At 43.1% G+C, this 16,867-nt stretch overlaps 1 protein-coding gene across 1 annotated transcript in view; it reads right to left on the bottom strand.

Moving 5' to 3' along the window:
• Positions 1-16,867, bottom strand: part of LOC134078525 (NLR family CARD domain-containing protein 3-like) — an 80,617-nt gene that overhangs the window by 1,825 nt on the left and 61,925 nt on the right. The gene's annotated exons all lie outside the window — the stretch shown is intronic.

The raw sequence follows: 16,867 nt of genomic DNA, 5'->3' as shown, positions 1-16,867 counted from the left end.
ACACACAGTGTGTGTTAGTGTGTGAGTGTGTGTGTGTGTGTGTGTATGTGAGTGTGTGAGTACAGTGAGAACAGTCAGACCAGTGACAGGTACAGAGAGGAGACCAGAGGAGGAACAAACACGCACACACAGGATGGGAGCAGGGGCAACACACCACAAACACAACACACACACACACACACACACACACACACACACACACACACACACACACACACACACACACACACACACACACACACACACACACGTACACACACACACACGAGCGGGACTGTTCAAAAACACCTTTGGCCTGCTGCTCTCTCTCTCTGCTTTGCTCTGCAGCTCTCTGCTTTGCTCTGCATTGCTTTGCTTCTCATTTACTGACTTGATATTCTTCTTGATTTAGATTATGCTTTAGTGGTATTATTTTATGCTAATAAATGATTTGTATTTAACTGTTCAAACGGTGTGGTCCCCCTTTATGTCATGGCTACTCTGAGCTAGATAGTCGTGACAACACACACACAAACAAACACAAACAAACAGAAACACACACAGAGAGGAGGGGAGCACCACACACACACACACACACACACACACACACACACACACACACACACACACACACACACACACACACACACACACACACACACACACACACACACACACACACACACACACACACACACACACACACACACACACACACACACACACACACACACACAGGTTAGGATTTCGGGCTTGTAACCGAGTTTGATCCCCGACCAGCAGGACAAATGTGGGAAGGGGAAGAGGTTGCACTCTCCTGCGCTCACACACACGGCTGAAGTGCGCTTGAGGAAGGCAGCTACTGTAACCCCTCACTGCTCTCCTGCGCTCACACACACGGCTGAAGTGCACTTGAGGAAGGCACACACACACACATCCATGGCTGAAGTGCCCTTGAGGAAGGCACCTACTGTAACCCCTCACTGCTCTCCTGCGCTCACACACACGGCTGAAGTGCCCTTGAGGAAGGCACACACACACACACACACACATCCACGGCTGAAGTGCGCTTGAGGAAGGCACCTACTGTAACCCCTCACTGCTCTCTTGCGCTCACACACACACACACACACACACACACACACACACACACACACACACACACACACACACACACTCACACACACGGCTGAAGTGCCCTTGAGGAAGGCACCTCCTGTAACCCCTCACTGCTCCCTGAACGCCACTGTAGCAGGCAGCTCACTGCTCCAGGTTAGTGTGTGTGCTTCACCTCACTGTGTGCTGTGTGTGTTTCACTCACTCACGGATTGGGATAAATACAGAGACCAAATTTCCCTCACGGATCAAAAGAGAATATATACTTACATACAAACACACACACAAACACACACACACAGGAGGGGAGCAGGAACAACACACACCACACACACAAACACAGGAGGGGAGCAGGGACAACACACACACACACACACACAAACACACACACACACACACACAAACACACACGAGGGGAAGCAGGAGCAACACATCACACACACACACACACACACACACACACACAAACGCAAGGGGAGGAGGGAAAACAAAGAGAGGTGATGCAGGACATACATGTGGACACACACACACACACACACACACACTCACTCTAAGAGACATACAGTCTCACATTCACACTCACACGGAAACAGGTCACACACAAACGGGACAACACACACACACGTTCCACACGTACAAAACTACCGTATTGTCTATGACTGTATGACTCTCCTGGACATCAGAAGCAACGTAATGATCAATATAAATATAACAGGATTACCTGTGGATATTGTTTGTAACTCCACACGCGGATCGGTCAACAGGTCTACTCATGGGTGGAGGAGGGGGAGACGAGGTGGCGTAAGTTGACGTGGACTTTTCTGTTTTTTGTTTGTTTTATTATTTATTTAACATTTGTTTATTTGTTTGTATGTCTTGTATTGTATGTCTTGGTGTCACGGGTACGCTGGCGATTACGCCACTCCGTCTGGCATCTTGTCTTGTTATTTTGTGAATTTGTTTTGTTTGTTGTGTTGTCATGGGTACGCTGGCGACTACGCCACTCCGTTTCGGCACTGTCTCTGTGTTCTGTAAAGCGCTTTGGGCTGCACTCAGTGCACATTAAATGCGCTATATAAATAAAAGTACCTTACCTTACCTTACCTTAGCCAGACGGCGAAGGCGTCCAACCCGGCCTCCCATCCCTACCTTACTGCTGGCTAATCTGCAGTCCATGGAGACCAAACTGGATGAGCTCCACTGTTGCATCAGCTCATGCAGGGACTTGTGAGAGTGCAGTGTACTCTGTTTCACCGAGACCTGGCTTAACCTAAACACTCCTTTTGGAGTATCTGACTATTATGGCATCCGTTTGATCTGCTGATAAAGTTTCCTTCTGTACTTCTCACAACTGTTTACATTTCACCAGACGCCCCTGCTGCAGCGGCACTTGAACTGTATGTTGTAAACAAGAGAGTCAGCACCAGGAAGCAATCCTCATCATAACGGGTGACATCAATCACTGCAACCTCAAAACAGTCCTTCCCAAGTACCACCAGCACGTCACCTGTCCCACTAGGGACGATCAGACCCTTGACCACTGTTTCACCCCACTGAAAGGCTCATACAGGTCTGTACCACACACACACTTTGGTAAATCGGACCATTTGTTCCACAGGTACATAACTGCTGTATTGTCTATGAGCGTATGACTCTCCTGGACTCCCTACTTTGTGACCATTTGTCAGTGTTCCTCCTGCTGGCCTACAAAACCGAAGCTAAAGCGTGAGCAACCAGCAGTGAGTGAAGTTCAATGCTGGTCTGCAGAACACGAGTCTGAACTTCAGGACTGTTTTGACATAACGGACTGGTCTGTGTTCAAAGACTCCTCGGCGGAGCTGGACGAGTACGCCGATTCAGTGACAGAGTGCATCAGGTGACGGACTACATCAGGCCTATTCAACTAGCGGCCCGCGGGCCAGATGTGGCCCGCTTCAAATTTCCTGTGGCCCGCGTGTCTCGTCATGAGAATGAACTCGCTTTGACGGGTGTGCATAGATCTTCATATATATGATTGGCGAGTAGCGCACTGTCGGCCCGCCCCTATTGGCCAGACTATTCTTCCAGTTATCTTCACTCAGAGAACACAGCACATCACTACACAAACTGACATTTCCAAATGTGTAACTAGTTTTAAATGTTATCATTAAATGTTGATTCAATTACGATTTCTTACCGCCAAAGATTCTAAACCTCGAGCGTGCGCAAATCAAAAATGTTACAATCATACCCGGTCTCCGTTCCTCCGAGCCCTCGGGAAAGTTAGTGAAGGAGCTGTGGTTTGTAGAGAATTGCCTCTTGACTTTATATTCCTTCTTTACAGCGATGGATTCGTTGCACAATAAACATGAAAGTCTCGTACTTGTTGCAGAGGGTAGGCTAAAATGAACGATTCTCGTTGTCAATTAGACGTTTCTTTAGACAGAGCCATCTTCACTCCACTCGTGGGAATGTTACTGTTTGTGATTTGCGCAGGCTCGAAGTTTAGAATCTTTGGCGGTAAGAAATCGTGAAATAGATAAACAGAGGCAGAGCTGGCATTAACTTTTCTTTAAATTCAATGCTAAGTATATTTGAGAGATTGGCGCTGTAGGCTACTGTGTGTGTTTGAAACACTTATGAGCCTAATTATCTTGAAGTAGGCTAGTTAAATCAACACTGCAATTTTTCCCACTGATGCATGATATGGCAGCTATCAGACATCAGGTATGAAATACTATGGTTAGCCTGGGTGTTTTCAAATACTTGTATAGTTTGTGTGGCAGCCTATCACCTGTCTGAGACAATTTTTTTTATGGATATGGATAATAGGCTATGTTCTTAGTTTATATGCCAGTGTACTGTATAAAATTCAATTGAATTGAACGGAATTTTACTCTGATTTTATCAAATATTGTTGGATACAATTATTTTGCGGCGTCTTATTTTATGCGGCCCCTGAAAACCCAGTGATTTTTCCATTCGGCCCTCTTGGTACTGAAGTTGAATAGCCCTGGACTACATCATGGATTTGTGTGTGCATTCCCATATCGTCCGATCCTTTGCCAGCCAGAACACCTGGGTAAACAACGCTGTTTACCTGAGCCTGAGGGAGAGGACCATGACCTGATTAGATATCAGAACTCAAGGTACACACTAAGAAGGGCAATACAAGTGGCTAAAAAACAGTATGGGAATGAGTTGGAGAATGACTTCAGCAACTGTGACATTGCCTGTGGAAGGGACTGCAGGTGATCACAGACTATAAGCCACACCAGCTCTTACAGACACACCTGCCTTGGTTCTGGACGAGCTAAATAAACTCTATGCTCGTTTTGAGTCTCGCGAGTCTAAACCAGGGGATGAAGGTGCTCTTCCAATAGGAGGAGACATCTTACAGGTCTCAGAGGGTAAGGTCGGCAAAACCTTTAAAACGGGTTAAAATTCACAAAGCTGCCAGCGCTGATGACATCCCGTCTTGTGTATTCAAGACGTGCGCCACTCAGGTGCCACAAACCTACACTGACATCTTCAACTTGTCCCTGCCCTGGTGCACAGTGCCTTTGTGTTTCACAAAGACAACGATTGTGCCAGTGCCCAAGAAAAGTGCCGTGTCTTGCCTGAATGACTACTGGCCCATCGCCCTAACCTCCGTGGTGGTGAACTGTCTGGGGAGACTGGTTACAGCCTACATCAATACACACCACCCTGCTTTCCTGGACCAACTTCAGTTTGTTTACTGACTACATGGGTCTGAGCAGCCTCCACACGCTGTCAGAGGAGGGCTGAGTCCATCATCAAGGACGCCAGCCACCCAGCTCACTCCCTATCCTCTCTTCTGGTAAGTGCTACCAGAGCAAACACACACCGAGTAAGCAGCAAACAGTGAGCAATAACACACACAGAGACACAAATATTGAACACACAGACAGACAGACAGACAGACACACACACACACACACACACACACACACACACACACACACACACACACACACACACACACACACACACACACACACACACACACACACACACACACACACACACACACACACACACACACACACACACACACACACACACACAAATGACCAATCACAACAGGCAACTTCCTTGGTTCTGTCCCCCAAACTGTCAAAAGTCAACCCACGCGAGCAAAGCTGTACTTCCAGAGAGCGAGCAGAACTCATCTTGGAGAGCGTATGGCCCCCAGCTGTTGTTTTCCTCGCTCGCTGCTATGTCTATGCGAGTGAATTAATAGTATTTGCTCCTGAGGATGTTGTATTGCGCTTGCAAGATATGACACTGTTCTACCACCATAGACCTCTGTCACCTCTGTCAACTGTCTACTCCACACACTGTCAGAGGAGGGCTGAGTCCATCATCAAGGATGCCAGCCACCCAGCTCACTCCCTCTTCTCTCTGCTTCCCTCTGGTAAGCGCTACCGGAGCATTACCACCCACACCACACCATTCAGAGCCAGTTTTATACCACAAGCTGTCAGAGTCCTAAATGGTCAGTGACTAAACAGCTCCTTCCCTTTATTGCCCACATGTGCTGCCTTATTTCTTTTATGATATGCTCTACTACTGTATGCATTGCCATGGTCGCTACTGACTTTTTAAATTCTACCCACACTGTTCATTACACACTTGCTATACTGCATTCGGGATGCATACTGTTTTTAGTGTTCATGTCTCATGTCCATGGGCCTGTGGTTTTATGTGTGTATAGTTGTCTTATATATTACATGTACATGTAGGTACAGGAGTTGTGTGTGTGTGTGTGTGTGTGTGTACAGCATGGCTGTATAATGTGTGCGTGTATGGATAGTATGGCCATGAGTGATACTGTACAGTCTTGTATTGTCTCATATAGAGTTGTCTCTCCAACTATCCTTTATTCATTGCCACCATGCCCCCTGTGTTTATTTACCCCTTTTATCCTTGCACTACTGCAACGAATGGCATACGAATTTCACTAATTTGCAATCTATATGCAACAATATTAAGTCTTGAAACTTAAAGCAAACACACACACACACACTCACACACACATACTGACACACAAACAGGAAAACAAACACACACTCTCAAGCACACAAACACACACACAGCCATAAAAATGCAGATGTGCACACACACACACACACACACACACACATGCACCGCACACTTTCACCACCGCACATTCACAAACACACTTTCACTCAACCTGCTCTATCACTACCTGGTGCACTGCATCCACTGCCAACGATAAGAGCAGACCGTAGCATATCATTTGTTGTATTGAGAGGATGATTGGCTGTGATCTGTCATCACATACTGTAGTTAAGCAGCTACAAGCTTAAACTGCTCTCCACCATTAAAACTTCTACACACTACCCAACAAGTCTGGAGCATAAAGAGCTATTGTGAATGTATAACATCTACTACATGAGTTTGAACAGGACATACAGTATCTGTAATCTAAATAAAAAATCTAGTCATCTACAGTAATATTTAATCCAATATGTCAAACTTTGCTTGCTTTTTCTATCCTCTAATTCTATTGTTTTCTTCCACTCTAACTTGAGACTCTCCACATGTTAATCTGTCTCTGTTCTCAGGGGCTTCTTATGTGTCGTGCCGTACTAGTTCTCCTTCTTTGTCTGCCATGATCCCTCTGATGTCAAATTCATAAGCATATAATAACAGTGCAGCACTCCACAGTAGATCAACACTTACAGTTTCTCAGTTCTCCACGGGCATGTCTTTAAAGGAGAGAGAGAGAGAGAGAGAGGGAAAGAGAGAGTAAATTAAACAAAGTAAATTCTACCATTATTAGAAGACAATAATCTTCACCACCTTGAATGTTTTAAATGGCAAAACAATGACATTGCTGTGTTACAAGAGCAATATGCCACACAAAGCCTTGTTGTCAGTGACTTAGCAGGCGCAGACAGTGAGCGTTTTCAGAGTACATCATAGCCCTCATTAGTCATCTAACTCCAAACAATGGAACTTAAGAAATTGCATTGACATTCGACCTGACTGTTATAAGAGCATTAGGCCCTTTAAAGTCTTTCTGTCAGTGACTCTGCAGGTGTATTCTAAACTTTGTCAGGCATGAAAACGGGTCAGGGGTGAAAAAGGTGAGAAGAGTGCGCGACCCCCCCCCCCCCCCCCCCCCGAAAACAAAACAACAACAAAAAAAAAAGTTTAAAAAAATTGAAAAAAATCTTCCAAAGTGTGAGGGACCTGGTTTCTTTCTTTCTCTCTCTCTCTTTCTCTGTGAATTAGCCTAAGTTATTACACATTTCTGAAGACTTCATAGGCCTAATGGACACTTAGACTATCAGAATAAGGTTAAGTCTGAATATTTGTTGGATCAATAGGCCAGTCAATCTAGCTCAAAAAAGGGCCAAAACTTAAACTAATTGCAATAGTTGGTTCATACTTTTTATTGATCCTTAAACCCTCCGAGTCCTGCATCACATATTAAAAATCCACCCATTTATATTTAGTGGAACACACTTTTGGAGTGTGTTTATATTTAGTGGAAGTATGTTCCACTAAATATAAAAGGGTAGATTTTTTATATGTTAATAACATATACCTAGGGATCACAAAAAACTTGGAAAGATTACTATTGCAATTAGTTATGGGTCAAACGCTAGATTGACTGGCCTACAAACCAGGTAATCAATATACTTGCTTGAGACACACACTATTTCAAACTAATATTATATAAAATAGGGTAGATAGGCTTTAATTTGTAAAATTGTGTTTAAACGTTTTAACATGCAATTGTTGTGCTAGTGTGTTTAACCAACCAATAAAGTTATGTGAACTGTCTTCATATTACATGCTAAACTGTAGGCTACCTGTAGGTACAGACTAGGCTACTGATCAGGGTCCTGTAACTCGACAATCATAAATTTACATTACGCCTGGCTTACGAACTCGTAAATCATAATGATCCGGGTGTAACTGAAACTTGTCGCAAGTCACACACATAACTCAAACGGTTACGTGCGTTACTTGTGGTCTGAAGCAGTTGCAACTTTTTTTGGCTACGTTACTAGCGAATCATTTGAGTTATATAGGCAAAAGACAGCATTATCATGTCAATCAACTGTGTCTCTGGACAAAACGAACCTAGAAGAAAACAACCTATGCTACGTTGCTACACTAATCTCAGCGTCTTTTTCTAGCCCACCTGTGAAATCCCTCGGCATCTCTCCTAGGATCACTATTTCACCTGACATCTCAGACGCATCTGCGCTCACAACAGGGAGGCTATAACCTACTTGGCGTGCGCTTTCTGTTCGTGTTGCGTCTTTGTCAACAATTAGCTTCCAATGTTTATTAAACGCATAGGGCTACATTCACGCATCCGTTGCTGATCAGACACGTTTTAAATGCGGCTCTGGAAACACCTCAAGATGTGTTAGCGTCTGCGCCTGATTTTTAAACTCATTTGTAAATTCAATTCACCTTGACCCCCCCCCCCCCCCCCCCTAAATATTTTCTCATCGGATCTGCACGAATCATGTAAGTCATCTGTTTTGGCTTCGAAACGGCGAATTTCGCCGAAAGGTGAGTGATTTTCATGTCTGAACTTTGTAGTTTAAGAGTACATTATATCCGTCAGTAGTCATCTTATTACAAATAATTCACTAGCTCATGATCCGAAATAGTGGCAAAGCGTGTTTGGCGAGGTGAGGTCCCTGACCAGGGTCCTGAAGTGTTTTGTGGGAGCGTGCAAGAATCAACTGTGCAGGCAGAAGTCATGCAGGACCCCGTCACACACCCCTTTATTCTGAACTAAGGAAGACTGGAGGTGTGAGGGGAGATAGTGAGCAAGTTAACCCGATGCTGCTGCTTTGGCAGTTACAGTATGCTTTTATCTGCTATTACTGTTTGGTTTTGTTCATGTAAAACGCATTGAATGACCTCTGTGTATGAAATGCGCTATGTAAATAAACTTGACTTGACTAGTAATTACTCAAGCTTATTATTATGCCATGTAAACAGCAGAAAGCTTGGACATCTTTACGTTTGTAAGACCGACTGAGACAGAGGCATGGCAAATTCCTTCTCGCTCCTCCTGAACTTGAGTTTCTAAACACCATTTAATGACACTGATGAAATTGAAACTTCAATTGCATCAACATGCTATAAGGTATCAGTGACTCAGTCATAAAAGACATTAGACTGGACTCTCAACACACTCCTGCTCACCTAACCCATTTTTACTGCTTGGTAGGAAAAAAAACACTGACATAATGTTGTGTGGTGAACATACTGGTATTGAAACTATCAAAGACACTGTTTAAAAGCCTGAGGAAAGTCAAACACAAACCTTAATGTCTGCAGTTTACAGTTGATGTGACTTTTCAGTGAACTCAGAAGCTGAATTCCAGTGATGCTTATGTGATTGTCACTCAGGTCCAGTTCTGTCAGGGAGACCATGTGCTGCACAGCAGAGGCTAAAGCCTCAAAGGATTCCTCTGTCAGTTTACAACCAGCTAGTCTGCATAGAGTGACAAAGACAGAGTGCAAAAGGCAGAAAGGAATGATATAATTCAATTTGATCACCTGTGTAAATCTCAACGTTGTTCAAGTTCATATATAATCATACAATATGTTACAGCAGGAGTAGAGATGGGCAACAAAGACTTAAAACTACACCACAATGTCATGATATGCTATTTTGGTGATGAGCATATCAGTGATGGTATGGAAATAGTATTCATAAAAGCAAAGTCATATTTGTCTCTTGGAGTTCTTTTTTATTGCTATTGCTTCTTTTTTTAAATAGGATAACTGATTCGACCTGTGACTCCAAACTATAAGGTGATCCTCATTTTCATAGTAATGATTATTATAAAATGCTTCATTTTAACCATTATATGATCAATAATCAATATAACAACCCATAAGCACTGGGAAGTACATCACTGGCCTCAACTCAGCCAGCCCTGATATCCCTGATATGATGCTCTTATGTGTTCATAGATTAGTTACACACAGTGTTCATGGGTCTCCAGGACCCACATTATTATTGCCTGTTTAGACCAGTAAACCACCATATCAGTTTATACACAAAACTGACCACAGGATTATTATATGCCAGTTACAAGTCATATAAACAATATCTGTGGTTATCATATGAATTTGAACACTATCCTGGTCCGTTCCAACATTGTGTAGTTTCACCCAGCACACCAGGAACATAACAGATTCAGAATGATAAGTTACTAAAGCATCAGACTATTTCAGTGTGTACCAAACAAACACAGCCCACCACTCAAACCCGGGCTGAATTCTCCCTGCACTCAGGAACTGAACTGCAGCGATATTCATATGATGGTCACTCAGGTCCAGTTCTAACAGGGACACCATGTGCTGCACAGCAGAGGCTACAACCTCACAGGGTCCCTCTGACCGTTTTACAACCAGCACATACAGTCGGAGAGGAAAGAAGTATAGGCAGCAAGCTTTAAAAAACGTCAGTTGTTACAATGTTAAGGAATTGTAGATCACAAGCTCTTACAAGATAGCTGAGACACTTCTAATTACATATACTGTATCATCTACTTGTTTGCCTGACCTGTAAAGCACAATGGATCATCTCCTGATGGTTTTAAATGTGCGGTATGAATAAAGTAACTTGACTTGATCGATGTGTGTGTCATGAAGCAATCTGAGGTAACACTATTTTCTATTAGCCACTGTTAGATGGAGGAAAGGGAATGTGTGTATCAAAGTGTTAGGGCCCGATTTTGCAGACCGCAATGAGCTTTCGTGACTTGCGCAACCTATAATTACTATTCTCTGCGAGCGCATCCTTCATTTTTCCAGCGCAAATGTACGTTCTCTAAATGGGAGATGATATTGCGCCCTAACGGGCGTGTCAGTGAAGAGAAGAGGTGTGGTCCGGCTCAAAGCTCACCAGTCGCTAATATATGGATGCAGAAAGTAAGCGTGCCACTGACCAGGAAAAACCTTGTCAGGAATCATTCGTGCATAGCTGAAAGGCCATTTTATGAGCGCATGAGGCTTGGGGATATGGAAGAGTGCACAGTGAGTGCACACACCCTACTTCTTTCATCAGCAGGAGTGCGCAGCCCGAATATAATTAAATAATATTTGTCTGTTTCTCGGTTTTAGGTTTGTGTATTGGTCAGCAAAAAGTAGCCTACATAGCAAAACAACATCCACATGCAATAATACAACAATAACGTCCAACAGTGACCTGCTCATTTAGACAACATTACACAGCCCTATGGCTAAGTTACCTTCAGTTAGTTTTGTTCTAGCGTACATTTAACGTCTGGCATTAAACAGCTGTAGCGTTCTGACAATTGTCTACCTTGTTATTGGTCATCTGGAATAACTCCTCTAGCTGCCTCCATCCTCCATCCTTTCTGTTTTGTTTGTTTAAAAGAACTTGCGATATCCATGATGAGTAGGCTATTGAGTTAGTGAATTAGCTTGACATTGTGTGCTGATAGCGGAGTAAAAGAAAACAACAAGTAGCCTAGTTGCACGCCTGCATGCGTAATCTCTCCTGTTCAAACTAAATGTGTGCGAGTGGATATAGCTCTATAGCGCATTAAGCGAATTAAGTTAATTTTGATAAGGTGTTGACTGACTTTTTCATGCAACATCGAGACGCAGCTACTTTAACTTTTGTGCAAGTTGTGGTAGCGCATTAACGAAATGCGGTCAAGGTAAATGTTTGTGTTGGATTTTATAACAGCATCGAACGCGATTCAGCCATCATCATCAAGGACCGGAACTATCCGTGTTAGAAAATGATATTCACACATCATGTACATTAGACACATTATTTTCACAATTTTCCAGCATAAAATTTGGGAAGGCTGAGCCTCCATTACACACTGCCCATGCCTCATGCACGAGCAAATCGGTCTCTTCTGGAGTACAGTAGATGCTCAGGTAAATCCGCCATGATAATACCAACAGGCCATTGAACAATGCGCCAGGCTTTTAAAGGGAATGAGAGTGTGAAATCTAATTGGTTTATTGCATGCTACTCCCAAAAGACACCCACGACTAATTAACTAAATTAAGACAACCCTTTTTGACTTTGCGCCGAGCGCAATGTTCACTTTTCACGCAGTCATTATAGCCTTTTGCGCTAGGACTGCCCCCAAAGAAACTTGCGCGATTGACTTGCGACAATGCCCATTTGATCCTGATAATAGAGCCCTTAGCGTTTTCAGAGAATCACAAAGAGTGCAATTAGAGACCAATCAAGAACGAAAACACAGCTGTTGCTATTGTCTGGTTAATACACTCTACAGTTAACTAAGCTCTACATACAGTAGGACAAATCAGGTCTATGACAACATCAACATTGGCAAAAGAATAAAAGCCAATGTTTCACAAATTCATGTCTTGATTCTAGTAGCAAACAACAGAGACAATATTTTATGTCAAACAATGTGTACGTAGGCCTACAGTATGATATACTGTTATACTGACCTCAGTTTCTCCAGTTGGCAGTTTGAGTTTGTAAGACCAGAGAGCAGCTTCTCTTCTGATGCTTGAAGATCGCAGCCACTCATGTCCAACTCACTCAGTTGAGAAATATATGACTGCAGAACTGAGACCACAACCTCAGAGTAGCTGTATTTGAGTTTACACCTGGTAAGTCTATATAAAGCGAGGAAAACACCATAAGCAACATGTCCTCTATACTCCTTACATCCCCAAATATGAAATGGTAAATAAAGGTGTTAGCTGTTTATTACTTCAAGCAGAAATACCAGTCTGTGTGCACTGTGCAAAATACAGACCTCACTTTACAGTCTTGATTCAGTGGTTGATGGAGCAGTTCTCCTCCATGGTCCTCAAGCTCACTGTTACTCATGTCCAGCTCTCTTAGATGGGGGTTTGCCCCCTGGTGGGCCAGAGCCAAGAATCTTCCCCTCAGTTTACAGCCAACAAGTCTGTAAGAACCACAAGTCTGTGGTTAGTAAAGTCTACTATTACTCAATCCAAGTACTGTACATAACACCAGTGAAGAGTCCAACCCTGTTCAATGACCACCATGTTACAGATAACAAATCAGAACTCAGAAACAGGGGACATGTTGGGAACCATGTACTTGGATAAACAGGTTAATAAACTGTATGCATGTGTGACAAGGTGAGTCCACTTGCGGAAAGTTCCGGCAACCCTAATTAGGTGGTGTCATGTGAATGACAATGACCAATCCCATAGCACGTCACACTTTTAAATGCTTTTGTTACTTTCTGTGTATCTTTTGATCGGTTCCCTGTCTTTCCTCCTGTCCCCTGTATCCTTGTCTACCTTTGGCCACGGTAAGTGTGCGTGTTGCGTGTGTTTGTTGTGTGGGTTGTGTGTGTTTTTCAATGTTATCTAATACAGCATATTGTTTATAGCCTTCCTGTCTTCCTGGTTCTTCCTGCAAGTCCCCGGCTGTTGTTTCCACTGCCTCGGGTATAGTAGGCAATTAGCCCTGTTTAGTAGTTTCACACCGGTAGAACTTCCGTAAACTAATCTGTTGTCTCTTCTTGAAGGCACCAGTTCTATGGTGCTGCGAGTTGACTTAGCCACACGGAATAGCCGATAGCCATACTGATCACCGTGAATCGCCTGGGTAAAGTATCTTGCTTCCCGGTGCTATCACTGGACTGAATGCATTACGTGTATAGGCTACTAACCGGATTCTCTTTGCTCTGTAGGTGTGATGGTCACTGCTGTTTTGCCTTTAACTTAATTTGATTAGTGTACTTTGATTTGTTTCTGTTTATTTGTTGCGTTTGTGGTTGTTGCTTATCGTGGGTCTCTGTCTCACTCCCTTTCGCCGGCTCTGCTATGCTGATAGGCCTAGGAGTGTGGGTGTGTCTGTGACGCGGTGGTGTGTGTCTGTGTGTGTGTGAATCTCAGAGGAGAAGAACAGTGCGGCCTTTTGATTCTCTTTTTATTATTCTGTGCTGGGTCAACTGGTATGGGTAGAGTAATAGGGGTAGGGGTTTTAAAGACTGTAGCTATTAAATTGTTAGTGGACTCGGCGCTGTATGGTGGTGGGGTTAGTCAGCAGGGGTACCCCCTTCACGTGTTAGAGTGTTAATCTTAATTGCACCTGAATCACCTTGTTTGCAGTATCGGATTTGCTGTGAGAGAGCACCGGGTGGTAACTGCACACTGGGATCCGATAAGGTGAGTATAGGCTACCCCTCCCAACAGTGTCGTCATCCACTTTAACACTTAATAACTCCATTTAATAAATATCTATTGTTGCTGTATTTGATGTGGACAGATATTTTTATACGCTGGAGTTTATGTTAACGGTTGCCTTCTTTTCAGCCTCAGATGCTAACAACTTTAAATCTATTTATTAGGGCTGGGACTCGATTTAAAAAATTAATCTAATTAATTAGAGGCTTTGTAATTAATTAATCGAAATTAATCGCATTTTAATTGTATATAAATATATGACCTGAGAACAGTGAGAAGTATTTTTTTTTCACATGGATTTTTAGTATAGCCTACTATTGGATAATGACTGAATACATAGGCCTAAGCTTAAGCAACAAAAATATTGTTTATTAATAAGTCCAACAGACCAGTGCAATTTTTGCCATAAAGTGTAGCACTACCCTATTTAGAAATAGTACATTTTCAGAAATTCATGTAGCCTATAGATACAGTTGGTAGACCTTCTGTAAACTATAATACTGTGATATCCTGTTAATTGTGTCACCTGTTACCTTGAGTTGAGTTCATGAAATTGTTGTGTCCCTTTAAGGGGAACTGGGGGGCGGAGTTTACGTGTGTGCGTGTGTGCTTGTATGCGGTTCTGAGTGTGAAGTTTCTTTTAGGTCTATGAAAGTTGGACATGGAATTAGGTGCGGTGGATTACTGTTATAAGCGTGAGTTGTGGCTGTAACAGCAACTCGGTTGCTATTTGTTTAATAAATTAAGCTCAGAGGTTTCCCTCAAGTGTCGACAAGTGTCTGGAGTATCACAATACTTTGTCCACGCTAGCAGCTAGCTGCTTTATGTTTTGCACTGAGGTGATACCTGCGGTGATACGTCCTTGTTGCATAGGTTGCACACAACCATGCTCTTATCTACGCTTCCATCCGTTCGTTTTTTGTAACAACATTTCCCATCCACGGGGCCAACCAACGCGGTCACATCAGCTTCTTTGTTCATGTTCACTGTGCCACTGTGGTTTGTTTTGTCTGAACCGAACTCATGCGCGTTACTTGGTGCTCCAGTATAATCGGTCCGTCTGAAACTCATCCAGTGAGAAACGTTCAGCGGTGCAAAAATAAATAGGCATACGATTAAAATGCGTCAATTTTTTTAACGCATTAATGTTTGTGTAATTAATTAATCGTAATTAACGCGCTAAAGTCCCGGCCCTACTATTTATTTAAATGATAGACCACGTCTCTGTCTTCTCTGCCTTTTCACAGAACTGTGGGGTACCTCTGTTCATTTGTGTGACTGGGTGTAACACTGATTTAGGGCATTGCCCTCGGTCACACATGGATTAATAATCCAAGAGGAAAATCTGTCCTTTCAGACACACCCAACTCTGTCCAGCTGATGTTTCTGCTAGCTACTGTGGACATGCAGGAAGTGTGTTAAGTACGGGATAATGGACGACACGCCGTGCGGTTATTCAAAGTTAATGCACGTTCTAGATGGTGATACGGCCCGACGCGAAGCGGAGGGACGTTCCGTTTAGAAAAGTGCATTAACTTTGAATAACCGCACGGCGTGAAGTCCATTATCCCGCTTATTCCACTGTTGCCACTTAATTGTGTTAGTTTCCGGTGCTAATTTAAATGTTTTACTCGCTAGAACTGTATTGTTTGTAGAACTACTTTTCCCAGACACATTTCAACTCATTTCTCAAACTGCGGTTACTAGTTCTAAATAGATGGTTGCTATGGCCAAAAGCCAGACGTTAGTTCTAATCTCCCGTTGTCAAGCTGGCATATCCCAGGATTCTGATGAACGTTAACTTTGAAAGATTGCTATTTCTCTTAGCCTACTGCCACCTAACTAGCTAAATGACACCTCTGTCGCATGCTAAACGTTACTATGATCTGAACGTTTATTTTACAGCATGTATGTAACGTGACAGTGCATTTAAACTTCACAACAAGTTTGGCGAATTAATATTCAAGTGTGATACGGCCAACAAATTGGAACTACTTCATAGCCGTGCGTATATCTAAAGTTAATGCACACCCTTATAGAACGCAGGACAATGGGGAATTCAACCGAGCAGTGGAATAAGCCACTTTTGCAGACAGACAGAGAGATTTTGGAGGACGGTATCCCTGCATGCCATTGGATTTCACTCTTGTATTAGTGTACAACCAACAGACCTATTTGACAAAGCAGTACCTATTGTTACCCTACGGCCTTGTCGCTTGAATATCAGTTCTCAATTGTAGGTCACTTTTAATGTGTCCGTTTAGTGAATAGTAATACTAACTGAAAGGACAAATTAATTTTCATAATAATTGTCCCAGCATTAAAAGCCTTTGTTTCACAAATTCATGACTTGGTTCTGGTCCCACAAACAGCACCTTTAAGTTTTACTGACCTCAGTTTCTCCAGTTGGCAGTTTGGGTTTCTAAGACCAGAGAGCAGCTTCTCTTCTAATGTTTGCAGATCACAGCCACTCATGTCCAACTCACTCAGTTGAGAAATATATGACTGCAGAACTGAGACCACAACCTCAGAGGAGCTGTATTTGAGTCTACAGCTGATGAGTCTATAG

The sequence above is a fragment of the Sardina pilchardus genome, chromosome 1 (assembly GCF_963854185.1).
Source record: "Sardina pilchardus chromosome 1, fSarPil1.1, whole genome shotgun sequence".
Lineage (NCBI taxonomy): Eukaryota > Metazoa > Chordata > Actinopteri > Clupeiformes > Clupeidae > Sardina > Sardina pilchardus.
This window is presented reverse-complemented; position numbering and strand designations above follow the sequence as displayed.